This window comes from Heterodontus francisci, chromosome 14 (genome assembly GCF_036365525.1).
Source record: "Heterodontus francisci isolate sHetFra1 chromosome 14, sHetFra1.hap1, whole genome shotgun sequence".
Lineage (NCBI taxonomy): Eukaryota > Metazoa > Chordata > Chondrichthyes > Heterodontiformes > Heterodontidae > Heterodontus > Heterodontus francisci.
In genome coordinates, this window is record NC_090384.1 from 38,219,376 (window position 1) to 38,233,341 (window position 13,966).

General features: G+C 44.0%; 1 protein-coding gene across 5 annotated transcripts in view; it reads left to right on the plus strand.

Moving 5' to 3' along the window:
- slc25a22a (solute carrier family 25 member 22a) overlaps positions 1-13,966 on the plus strand; it is a 165,476-nt gene that overhangs the window by 46,195 nt on the left and 105,315 nt on the right. The gene's annotated exons all lie outside the window — the stretch shown is intronic.

Below are 13,966 nucleotides of genomic sequence, written 5' to 3' on the forward strand. Positions count from 1 at the left end.
TTTAAAATCATTAAGTAACCTAAACCCACATCTGCAGGCATTACAGCATGAGTGATTGAGTGTTCAAATCCTTCCTGAAGAATCTGTTTTAACTCTAGATAGCAGTCCCTTCCTTTTAATATTTTCCCTCCTCCAAAGCACTCGTGTACATTGGGATACAGTTTCAGTGACATTGGTTAACCGTGCCTTTTCTTCATGTGTGTACCTAGCCAATGACTGTTGATCAGCTGTGGAAGTTATCACAATTGAATGTTTTCTTCCCTTCACCTGACATCTACATCTTTGATCAGTTGCGCTGGATAATGATGAAGTGTAGGTACCTTGTTTGTTCTCCCACCCGCCCCTCCAACTTATCCCCTTGCTGTCCCAAGGACAATGAAACTGTGGTTAACCACAGTTTACTCCTATTAATTGAAAATCACTTAATTTGACTTTCAGTTAATTTGTATTAAAATCATGCAGAAAACAGCCTGCACTGTTATCAGAATTAATTTATTTATCCACTGAATGATTCCTTTTTTAAACAAAAAAAGACTCAAATTACCAGGAGTCTACTATAACGCCGCATAGACTAGAGACCAAATCGCAAACTCTCCTGACCAATATTATTACATGGCTGGAATTTTACGCCCCCTCCCCTTGCAGGAGTGGGCTGGTGGTGGGGGGATGTAAAATTGATTGGGAGCGGGGTGGGGTGGGGGGGGGGGGGGTGCGATGGCCATTCACGACGCCTTCCTACCCCGCTGCAATTTTCTGAAGGGGCGGCGGCGAGAAATGGCACACCTGTCCCCGGCCAACCAATGCCCTTAAGTGGCCAATTCACTGCCACTTAAGGCCCTCCTCCTGCAACGATTGGCTGGCGGGCGGGCAGCTCAGGCTTTCCAGGAAGCCGTCAAGTGAAACCTGGCAGCCTCTTTGGGGGTTGCAGGGGCCTTTCTGATGGGGCACCCTGTGCCCCACGGAGGGCCTCCCACAGCCCAACCACTCCCACTGGATAACACTTCCCCCACCCTCTCAACCAACCCCCCTTGCCTTGTCGGGGCTGAGCGCAGTCCCAGCAGTGGCCACTGCTCCCGGTGGCACTGCTGGGACTGAGAGTTTCTGGCCCATTGATTGGCCGACAGTGCCGTTATGCAGAACTTCCTGTCTCAGAGGGACGGAAGTCGCACCCAAGGCCAATTATGGGCCTGGGGAGTATAACATCCTGGTGTAGCTCCCCAGGCCCAGTGGAGATAGGCTCACCCCAACTTTCTGGCTGGTGGGCGGGGCAAAAGCTGTAGCGTAGTGATAATGGGGAACTTCAATTATCTGACTATTCTGGAACACACTGCCTGACGAGGTGGTAGAGGCAGGAACCCTCAACATTTTATAAGTATTCAGATGAGCACTTGAAACGCCATAGCATACAAGGCTACGGGCCAAGTGCTGGAAAATGGGATTAGAATAGTTAGCTGCTTGATGACCGGCACAGACACGATGGGCTGAAGAGCTTGTTTCTGTGCTGTATAACTGACTATAAACTGGCCCATGTGACGTGCATATCTCCTAAATAATTGTGGAAGCAGGTGTTCAGACAGACACTGTTACATTCATGTGACTTTGATAGGCAGACCATAATTCGCCAGCTTTTCGATACATTCAGAAATGCATCACGTGGGAAATCTTACACTGATTATTTTACTTGCTATATCCTTCTGCACGATTCCCCCGTCTACTTCCTACAGAGGATTTTGTTTAGCTCATTTTTTATATGCTAAATGTTTTTTGCAGCTTGGAAAAGATGCCTGTGATTTCTCTCCACGTTGTTCTCTGCAGTGTATTTCTGTGGGCAGCATATTTGTTTTGGGAAATGGAGCACTTCATATTTTAGGTAAACTGTGACAGCAAAACATGTTAGGTCAAGGTTAGACACGGAGTCGAGCTTCATCTGGTCTCTTCTCCCCTCCCCTTCAACCTTAAAATAACACTCTTTATTGCACCAGTGTGGCATTACCCTTCTCACCATAATGTTGAGAATATGTGGCATTATCAGAGACCTGGCTCAAAAAGGGCACTCATTATTCCTGGATACAGGATGTTAAGAAATGATAGAGAGGGAAAGAAAGGAGGAGTGGTGGCAGTATTGATTTAAGGAGAATATTACAGTGCTGGAGAGAGAGGATGTCCTGGAGTGGTCAGGGACCGAATCTATTTGCTTAGAGTTAAGAAACAATAGAGGTGCCATGACATGACTGACTGTATTCCGTAGGCCACCAACTAGTGGAAAAGGTATAGAGCAGCAAATTTGCAAGGAAATTACGGAGAAGTGCAAAAAACTGGGGGGACTTCAATTATCTGACTATAAACTGGGGTAAAGGGCAAAGAGGGGTAGTGCTATTCAAGTGTGTTTAAGAACATTTTCTAAATTAATATATTTCTAGCCCAACAAGGAAAAAGGCATTGCTAGATCTGATTCTCGTGAATGAGGTGGGTCAAGTTGATCAATTTTCAGTTGGGGAACAGTGATCATAGTATCATGAGGTTTAAGATAGCTATGGAAAAGGACAAAGAGCAATCTAGAGTAAAAAATACTTAATTGGAAAAGAGACAATTTCAGTGGAGTGAGAATAGATCTGGCCCAGGTAAATTGGCATGAAAAACTGGCAGGCAAAACTGTAACGGAAGAATGGGCTGCTTTTAAGGAGGAGATAGTTTGGGTATAGTCAAGGCATGTTCCCAAGAGGGGGAAAGGTAGGGCAACCAAAACCAGAAATCTCTGGATGATGAAAGAGATTGAGCAAGAAGCAACAGAAAAAGGATGCTCAAGACAGATTCAAGTAGATAATGCGAGTGAGAACTCGGCTGAATATAGAAAGTTAAGAGGGGGAATTGAAAATGAAATGACAGGCATAGAGAGAGTATGAGAACAGACTGGCAGCTAACATAAAAGGGAATCCAAAAATCTTCTATCCACATTTAAATGGTAAAAGGATAGTAAAAAGAGGAGTAGGGGCCAAAAAGGGGATCTGTGCATGGAAACAGAGGGCATGGCTAAGGTACTAAATGAGAACTTTACATCTGTCTTTACTAGGAAGAAAATATTGCCAAAGTCATAATGAAAGAGGAGATAGTTGCATGGGCAAAAAGTTGATAAAGAATAGATATTAGAAAGGCTAGCTCGGGTCTGCAACCTGTGGCTCCGGAGCGGCATGTGACTTTTTAGCATCTCATTTGTGGCTCCCAACCTTTTCAAGTTGGATTGCGTTAACACCAAAAAAAAGCCTAAAAGAAATTCAGTCAAGGAGGTAAAGGTCATGTTTTTATTGTGGGAATAAAAAGCTAATCATTATGCTGCACTTTACAGTTTCAAATGATTATTTTAACGAAAAGCATCATCGTTCTCTAAATAAACCTGTTTTGAGTGCTATCGCTACACCATGGTTATAAATAATGCCTTTGGTTTGGGAGCAGGTTTTATGGTTGTGACCATCATTATTTCTAATATAGCTGAGGTGATGAATTGTTCTGAATGTACTATGAGAAGCTTTTTTTAAAATCACGTGAATCAATAACTCAAAAATTTTCTTAATTCGACACATTTTAAGTTATAGTTTGTTTTAAAGATGACTTTACTGACAAAATTGTAGTGAAATAAAGTCAAAAACGCAATAATTCAGAGTTATAGTTTGTTTTAATTTTGATTTTTTTTCTATTGATACATAAATTCATGTATTTTATTTATTGTATATACAAATTATGCATTCTACCAGAAACTTTTGGCAATTTGCCAAGTATTCAGATTAGAAATGCCAAAATTTCATCTTACGATTCCCAATAGTTTTTATTATTGGCAGATTTTTTCAAAAAAGCTTTACAGGTAAAAATGCTTGCTAACTCCTGGGCTCGTTGTATTGAAGTTGATAGGTCACCAGGACTGGATGAGCTGCATCTGAGGATGCTGAGGAAGTAAAGTAGGAAATTGCGGACCGTAATCTTCATATCCTCCTTAGATATAGGGGTGGTGCCAAAGGACTGAAGTATTGCAAATGTTACAGCCTTATTCAAAAATGTGTAAATGGATAAACCAAGCAGCGACAGGCCAGTCAGATTAACCTCAGTGGTGGGAAAACTTTTAGAAACGATAATCTGGTACAAAATTAACCCTGACTTGGACAAATGTGGATTAATTAAGGCAAGCCGGCATGCATTTGTTAAAGGCCAATCTTGTTTAACTAACTTGATTGAGTTTGTTGATGAAGTAACAGAGGGTTGATGAGGGTAATATGGTTGATGTGGTATACATGTACTTCTAAAAGAAGTTTGATAAAGTGCCACATAACAGGCTTGCCAAAAAAGTTAAAGCCAATAGAACAAAAAGACGATGTCAGCATAGATAGGAAGTTGGCTGAGTGACAGGAAAGAGAGAGTAGTGGTGAATGGTTTTTTGGACTGGAGGAAGGTATATTGTGGGGTTCCCCAGGGTTTGGTACTATGACCACTGCTTTTCTTGATCCATATTAATGATCTAGATTTGAGTGTACATGGAAAATTTCCAAAATTTGCAGATGACACAAAATGTAGAAGTATTGTGAATTGTGAGGAGGGTAGTGATAGACTTGAGGAGGACATAGGCTGGTGGAATGGGCAAATGCGTACGGATGAAATTTAATGCAGAAAAGTGTAAACTAATACATTTTGATAGGAAAAATAAGGAGAGGCAATATACTCTAAAGGGTGCAATTCTAAAGGGGATACAAGAATACCTGGGGGTATAGGTACACAAATCATTGAAGGTGGCAAGGCAGGTTGAGAAAGTGGTTAAAAAGGCATACGGGATACTCAGCTTTATGAATAGAAGCAGAGAATACAAAAGCAAGGATGTTATGATGAATCTTTATAAAACGCTGGTTTGGCCTTAACTGGAATATTGTCTAATTCTGGACACAGCAGTTTAGGAAGGATGTGAAGGTTTTAGAGAAGGTGCAGAAAAGATTCACAAGATTTTTTTATTTGTTCATGGGATGTGGACATCACTGGCTAGGGCAGCATTTATTGCCCATCCATAATTGCCCTTGAGAAGGTGGTGGGGTGCTGCCTTCTTGAACCGCTGCGGTCCTTGGGGTGTAGGTGCACCAACAGTGCTGTTAGGGAGTTCCAGGATTTTGACCTAGCGACAGTGAAGGAATGGCAATATAGTTCCATGTCAGGATGGTGTGTGACTTGGAGGGGAACTTGCAGGCGGTGGTGTTCCCATGCATTTGCTGCCCTTGTCCTTCTAGTTGGTAGAGGTTGCAGATTTGGAAGGTGTTGTCTAAGGAGCCTTGGTGCATTGCTGCAGTGCATCTTGTATATGGTACACACTGCTGCCACTGTGCTTCAGTGGTGAAGGGAGTGAATGTTGAAGGTGGTTGATGGGGTGCCAGTCAAGTGGGCTGCTTTATCCTGGATGGTTTGGAGCTTCTTGAGTGTTGGAGCAGTACCCATCCAGGCAAGTGGAGAGTATTCCATTACACTCCTGATTTGTGCCTTGTGGACAGGCATTGGGGAAATGGGAGGTGAGTTATGCTTCGCAGAATTCTCAGCCTGTGACTTGCTCTTGTAGCCACAATATTTATGTGGCTGGTCCAGTTCAGTTTCTGGTCAGTGGGAACCCCCAGGATGTTAGTGGGGGATTCAGCGATGGTAATGCCATTAAACATAAAGGAGAGATGGTTAGATTCTCTCTTATTGGGAATGGCCAGTGCCTGGTACTTGTGTGGCACGAATGTTACTAGTCAGTTATGAGCCCAGGTTGTCCAGGACTTGCTGGGTATGGACATGGGTTGCTTCAGTATCTGAGGAGTCGCGAATGGTACTGAACATTGTGCAATCATTAGTGAACATTCCCACTTCTGACCTTATGATGGAGGGAAGGTCATTGCTGAAGCAGCTGAAGATGATTGGGTTTAGTACACTACCCTGAGGAACTCCTGCAGTGATGTTCTGGGACTGAGATGATCGACCTCCAACAACCACAACCACTTTCCTTTGTGCTAGGTATGACTCCAACTAGTGGAGAGTTTTCCCCTGATTCCAATTGACTCCAGTTTTCTTGTGCTCCTTGATGCCATACTTAGTCAAATGCTGCCTTGATGTCAAGGGCAGTCACTCTCACCTCACCTCTGGAGTTCAGCTCTTTTGTCCATGTTTGGGCCAAGGCTGTAATGAGGTCAGGAGCTGAGTGGCCCTGACGGAACCCAAACTGAGCGTCACTGAGCAGGTTATTGCTGAACACGTACCGCTTGATTACACTGTCGACGACCCCTTCCATCACTTTGCTGATGATTGAGAGTAGACTGATGGGCGGTAACTGGCCGGGTTGCATTTAGCTTGCATTTTGTGTACAGGACATATTTGGGGCAATTTTCCACATTGCCGGGTAGATGCCAGTGTTGTAGCTGTACTGGAACAGGTTGGCAAGGGGCGCAGCTAGCTGTAGAGCACAGGTCTTCAGTACTATTGCTGGAATGGTGTCAGGGCCCATAGTCTTTGCTGTTTCCCTTGCCCTCAGCTGTTTCTAGATATCTCATGGAATGAATCGAATTGGCTGAAGACTGGCATCTGCGATGCTGGGGACCTCAGGTGGAGGCCGAGATGGATCATTAACTCGGCACTTCTGGCTGAAGATTGTTGCAAATGCTTCAGCCTTATCTTTTGCACTGATATGACTCTGATTAGATTAGAGATACAGCACTGAAACAGGCCCTTCGGCCCACCGAGTCTGTGCCGAACATCAACCACCCATTTATATTAATCCTACACTAATCCTATATTCCGACCAAACATCCCCACATGTCCCTATATTTCCCTACCACCTACCTATACTAGTGACAATTTATAACGGCCAATTTACCTATCAACCTGCAAGTCTTTTGGCTTGTGGGAGGAAACCGGAGCACCCGGAGAAAACCCACGCAGACACGGGGAGAACTTGCAAACTCCACACAGGCAGTACCCGGAATCGAACCCGGGTCCTTGGAGCTGTGAGGCTGCGGTGCTAACCACTGCGCCACTATGCTGGGCTCTCCCATCGTTGAGGATGGGGACATTTTTGGAGCCACGTCCTCCAGTTAGTTGTTTAATTGTCCACCACCATTCACGACTGGATGTGGCAGGACTGCAGAACTTAGATCTGATCCGTTGGTTGTGGGATTGCCTATCCCTGTCCATCGCATGCTGCTTCCATTGTTTGGTGCACACACAGTCCTGGGTTGTGGCTTCACCAGGCTGACTCCTCTTTTTGAGGAATGCCTGGTCCTGCTTCTGGCATGCCATCCTGCACTCTTCATTGAACCAGTTTGGTAACCCAGCTTGTTGGTGATGGTAGAGTGAGGGATATGCTGGGCCATGAGGTTACAGATTGTGGTTGAATACAATATTAGGGATGGGCAAGAAATGCTGGCTTAGCCAGTGACGCCCGCATCCCATGAACGAATAATAAAAAAATTTCTGTTGCTGCAGATGGCCCACAGTGCCTCATGGATGTCCAGTTTTGAGTTGCTAGATATGTTCGAAATCTGTCCCTTTTAGCATGGTGGTAATGCCATGAAACATGATGGTGGGTATCCTCAATGTGAAGATGGGACTTTGTCTCCACAGGAACTGTGTGGTGTTCATTCCTACCAATACTGTCATGGACAGATGTATCTGTGACTGGTAGATTGGCGAGGTCAGAGTCAAGTAGGATTTTCCCTCTTGTTGGTTCCCTCACTACTTGCAGCTATCCGTTAGGACTGGCCAACTCAATCAGTAGTGGTGCTACCGAGTCACTCTTGGTGATGGATATTGAAGTCCTGCACCCAGAGTACATTCTATTCCCTTGCCGCCCTCAGTGCTTCTTTCACTTGGTGTTCAACATGGAGCAGCACTGATTCATCAGCCAAGGAGGGGTGGTAGGTGATAATCAGCAGGAGGTTTCCTTGCTCATGTTTGATCGGATGCCATAAGACTTCATGGAGTCTGGAGTCAGTGTTTCAAACAGCTTTGAGTTTGACTCAATGAGAGACTGTTGAAATCACATGGATTATGAAACTGAGAATGCTTCATATATTCCGTGTTGGAAGGCCGAACATGATGATCTCTGCTTTTTGGTAGACCGTGATGTCGGCTGAAATGTACTTTTTTTTTGTTGCAAATCCCAGGTGAAAGGTCAAGGCCTGCAATACAGGGCACTACCAATGTTGATAAGTTAGATAGAAGATTGCAGTGATCAATCTCTGGAGCAGACTCCCTTTGGAGACAGTGGAAGCAGTTGATATTCACTAATTCAAAAGCAGATTGGAAAGATTTCTTTCAGAAAAGAACATTTTGAGATACAGTGCATCAGTATTTTCAGATATGCCATGTAAGTATAGCATACTGGGGAGGAAAATGGTGAGTTTGGGCTTATAGTTACATATGAACATATGAATTAGGAGCAGGCCATTCGGCCTCTTTGAGCCTGCTCTACCATTTAATAGGTTCATGGCTGATCTGGTTATGGCCTCGACTCTACTTTTCTGCCTACCCCTAAAGATCTCCACCACCTGGATTTGCCTTGTGTCATGTTTGGGCTTGTTGTAGAATAATTGATAACTTATGATAGCAATCAATTTCTAACAACTCCATTATTGTACCATTACAAAGTATGTTGGTCATACCATGTTGGTGTTGATGCTCCACATGAGCCTCCTCCTACATCTCTTCATCTAGCCCTTCAACATATCTCTTTTTTCCCCTCTCTCCTGCTTATCTGGCTTCCCCGTGAATGCATCTATGCTATTTGCCTCACCTACTCCCTATGGTAGCGTGTTACACATTCTAACCACTCTCTAGGTAAAGAAGTTTTTTCTGAATTCCCTATTGGATTTATTAGCAACTATCTTGGCCCCTAGTTCTGGTCTTGCTCACAAATGGAAACAACTTCTCTATGATGTGACTACCAGGATGGTAGAAGGTGATCTAGATGGACCATAGTTCCTATATTCCTATGAGGTTAATCAAGAAATGATGAGTGAGGAGGGAAAGAAAATTCTGAAGGAAGTAGAGATGTGCAGTTTTGAGATCCTGGGAAATAAGTTAGAGTAGGGACATTAGGGATGTTAATTTGGCATCACTACTTAATATAAAGCCAAATCCATACCCTTTGGAGCACTTCATTGGCAGTTTTAATAGTACCAAGCTGCTCTTGTTGTAATCTGGAGGCCGAATCATATGAAGCCATACAAATGCATCATTAATCTGTCACTTAATCTGCCACACAAAACCATTTCCTTTAATGTTTTTTCCCACACCCCCTCGGTCTCCTCTAACATGAACCTTTGTTCATAGTAACCTGAAACTCAAAGCAAAGAGTTTTTAGTGAGTTCTGAATTCATTTGGCAACGCCACTGTTTTCTCACTGTGCGGCCAGATCACTGTGGAGCATAGTAATGAAAGATAATTGAGGCTGTTGGCAGCTCGATCAGTTTCCTCACTTCATCATTAATCCTGTGCTGTCCACATGAATGTTTTGAATCAGTTGGTCTGCAGCCCAAAAGTGGCTTTGCATGACTGACCCCTTACTCCTCTGGCACTTTCTCTTCCTTTGAGCATCTCACCTTGTTCCACCCCTCTCATGTCATTTAAAATCCTCGTTCTTGACTGCCCACCCAAGTAGCAGAAAAATTTTCTGAGTAATCTTCACTGCTTTCCTCCCTCAGTCTCTGCACTGAGTGACTTCTAATCCTCAGTGATTTCAACCTCCATCTCAACTCCTCATGCTCTTTAAATTACAAGGAGAGATTACGCAAAATAGGATTGCATTCCCTGGAATTTAAAGATTAAGAAGTGATTTGATTTAAGTTTTCAAGGTATTAAGTGGAATAGATAGGGAGCAACTATATCCACTGATTGAGGAGATTAGGATTATGGAGCGTAGTCTAAAAATTAGAGCCAGACCTTTCAGGGCTGAAATTAAGAAACACTTCTACATGCAAACGGTGGTAGATGATTGTAACTCTTGCAGAAATGGCAATTGATGCTAGATCAATTGTTAAATTTAAATGTGAGATTGTTTGTTTGATTTTTGTTAGCCATAGGTATTAAGGAATAAGGGGCGAAGGTGGTTTTATGGAGTAAGGTTGCAGATCAGCTATGATCTCATTGAATGGCAGAACAGGCTCGAGGGACTAAATGGCCGCTTCCTGTTGCTTTGTTCTGCCTCCTCGGAGTTCACTGCCCTCCTATCCTCCCTTAATCTCTCTATAAGAGCTCTCCAACCCACATTCACAACCACCCCTTGACTGTATCATCTCGTGCCCTCACTACCCCAATCTTTCAATCACTGTTAAGGCCATCTCTGATCACTTCCTTGTATCGTTCTCCATCCACATCCCCCTTTCTCCCTCCCAACCCTGCTTCCTCTGTGTCCATCTCTGGGGGGAAAAAAACTCTCTCCCAATTCACATACAAGCTCACTTTGAAAATCCCAATGGTCTAGCCTATGGCCCTCCAATCACCATGACATTTCTGTGCGACAGATCTGCTCAACCACACTGTCACCTCTAACTTTGATACCCTATTCCCCATTAAAATCAATACTTTTTCTTACCCTGGCTGCTGCCCTGTTAAGGCCTCCTGTTCCACTCTCTTATGTTCAAGGGATGCCGACTTGAAAGAGTATGGCGAACAACTGTTTGGCCATTCACCACCAGATCTGGCTGTATCAAATAAAGCTCTTTCGGGTCCTCATCTTGTGTTGTAATATTGTGGCTTCTCTTCTGTATTGCAAGCTGTCTTCTTAAGCCATTCTCCCCTATTTTCCTCCACCCTCACCTCCAAAAACAGGTGTGTGGTGGAATTCTTTGTCAACAAGCTTGACACCATCTAATAAGCTGCCTCTGCCATTCCCCTCCTTTCCTCTTGGCTCACTGGGCCAAACCTTCTCTATAGCTCCCCTCAGTCCTAGACCTAACTTTCATCTTTCTCCTAGTTTTTCTCCTCTTTCCCCTCATAGACAAAATGAGCTCATTTTGTCCTTAAGACTCACCTCCCGCTCCCTCAACCTTATTCCCACTAAACTGCTGACCACCCAACTTGCCTTCCTGACTCCTATGTTAGTTGATATTGTTTTGCTTCACTCTCCTCAAATACTGTCCCCATTCCTTCAATAGTGCCATCATCACCCTCTCTTCAAAAAAAAAAACATCCCTTGACCCTACCGTCCTGGCAAACGACAGCCCCATCTCCAAATTTGTGCCATCTTTCCTGGAACTCCATGTTTGAATCATTCCAATTAAGGTTTTGCCCCACCGCAGTACCAAACTAGCTCTTGTCAAAGTCACCAGTGATAGTTTATGTGAGTGTGACAGTGGTAAACTAACTCGTCGTCTCTTCCTCCTCAACCTATCTGCCACCTTTGACATGGTCGATCACACTGTCCCCCTCCAAGATCTCTTCACTGTTGTCCAGCTGGGTAGGATGGCACTCACATGGTTCCATTCATATCTATCAAATCATAGCCAGAATTTCAGTTGCAGTGGCTTTTTTCCCCCCCCTCTGCACAGTTATCTCTGGTGTCCCCCAAGGATCTGGGGGATCCCCCTTTTTGTTTCCTATCTACTTGCTGTCCCTCAGTGACATCATCCAAAAAACACAGCGTTAGTTTCCACATGTACACTGACAGCACCCAGTTCTACCACACTACCACCTCTCTCAACCCCTCAGTTGTTTTTAAATTGTCAAACTGCTTGTCCGACATCCTGTACTGGATAAGCAGAAATTTCCTCCAGTTAAATATTAGGAAGAAAGTTGCCGTTGTCTTTGCGCATTCCCATGGAGATAATCAAACCAATTTTACCGAACGACGGAATAAAAATGGAATAAAACAAATGGACAGGATTTCACTTTATTAACTTTAATTTTAACAATAAACCAAGATCAACTTAAGTATGAATTAACAGACAAATCATGGTCAATATATATATATTACAAATTGCGCACAAATTATCAGATACGATAAAGATAGATTTCACAGATTTACTGGGCAGTCCGCTCAGCATATATGGCACCAGTTACACCTGTGAAGTTCCTCAAAGCTCTGAACTTCCTCACGTAGGTTAGCACCGCAGCCTCACAGTTCCAGCGACCCGGGTTCAATTCTGGGTACTGCCTGTGTGGAGTTTGCAAGTTCTCCCTGTGTCTGCGTGGGTTTTCTCCAGGTGCTCTGGTTTCCTCCCACATGCCAAAAGACTTGCAGGTTGATAGGTAAATTGGCCATTATAAATTGCCCCTCGTATAGGTAGGTGGTCGGGAAATATAGGGGACAGGTGGGGATGTGGTAGGAATATGGCATTAGTGTAGGACTAGTATAAATGGGTGGTTGATGGTCGGCACAGACTCGGTGGGCCGAAGGGCCTGTTTCAGTGCTGTAACTCTAAACTAAACTAAACAGATCTCCAGCTTCTTTCTTCAAAGATGTAGCTTCCAATTCTCATCCGACAGCGGTTCCCCTTCACTCCGAACTCTATGGGTATGGTCTTCACCCAAAATGGCACAAGTGTCCAGAACCTTCTCAGCTCTGCTCACGATAGTCGTGATGGCATGGATCTACCAGTATTACTTTTATTCAAGCCCTTCAGTGATGACTCTATGCACTGTATGGGTCTGGTTAATCAGTCATTTTAAGTAACAGAAACAGCTGCAGCAGCATCTGGATGCAGACTTCACTTTGTTCAGCCTGCCAGCGCTCCACTCTTGAGTGATCTGAGCTTGGATAGCTTTGTGCTCTTTATATCTGGTTCAAACCAGTTTCTGTTTCCCCAGAAAGCTGAAGTTTTCGTTTGTGTTTCTGCCTTCCTTTCAGTTAGAGCCTGTCTTGAAGAAAAAGATTTGAAATCAAGGTCACTGCAGCTAATGGAACATTCGACAAATCATCTCTTCAAACTACAGCTTGCACCCATTCCTCCACTGATGTCACATACCGCGGATTCCATCACAGCACCCTTCCACCAACATCCCCCACCCACCGGCCCAAAAAAAGCTCTTTTCCCTAGCCACTGACTCCATTTCTTTACTTGGAAACTCTGTGAGGCCGAACCAGACTGTTGGCAATCTTGGTATCATATTTGAGCCGAGATGAGCTCCCTACCACCTATCCACACCATCGCTATTTCCATCTCCATAATGTTGCCCAGCTACACCCCTGCCTCAGTCTATTTGCTGCTGAAAACCTCATCCATGCTTTTTATCAACACGAGACTTCACTATTCTAACACTCTCCTGACTGCATCCCACATTCTACCCTCCTTAAACTTGAAGTCATCCAAAACTCTGCTGCCTGTATTCTAATTCACACCATATCCTGTTTAATCATCACCCCTGTGCTCATTAACCTACATTAGCTCCTGGTTAAGCAAGACCTCAATTTTGAAATTCTGATGCTTGTTTTCGAATTGCTCCATGGCCTCACCCTTCCCTATTTCTGTAATCTGCAGCCATACAACCCTCTGTGATACCTGCACTCCTCCAATTCTGGCCTTTTGAGCATCCCTGTTTTTAATTGCACCACTACTGGCAGCTGTGTCTTTAGCAACCAAGGCCCCAAGCTCTGGTTCCCTCTCTGAACTCCTCCGCCTCTATACTTCTCTTTGTACCTTTAAGACACTCCTTAAAATGTTTCTCTTTGCCCATCTGCCCTAATCTTGATGTCAGATGGTGTTCTTATAATGAGGTGCCTTGGGACAGTACACTACATGTAGCATAAGTTGTTGCTTGTAAATCAGTGATCTGGTTTGGACAGTAGTACTCCACACAGTGTTGGTGATGATCTCATAGAACCATGCAGCACATACGGCATGCTTATCTTCATCGGTCGGGGCATAGAGTATAAAAATAGACAAGTCATGCTGCAACTGTACAGAACTTTAGTTAGGCCACACTTAGAATATTGCGTGCAATTCTGGTCGCCACACTACCAGAAGGATGTGGA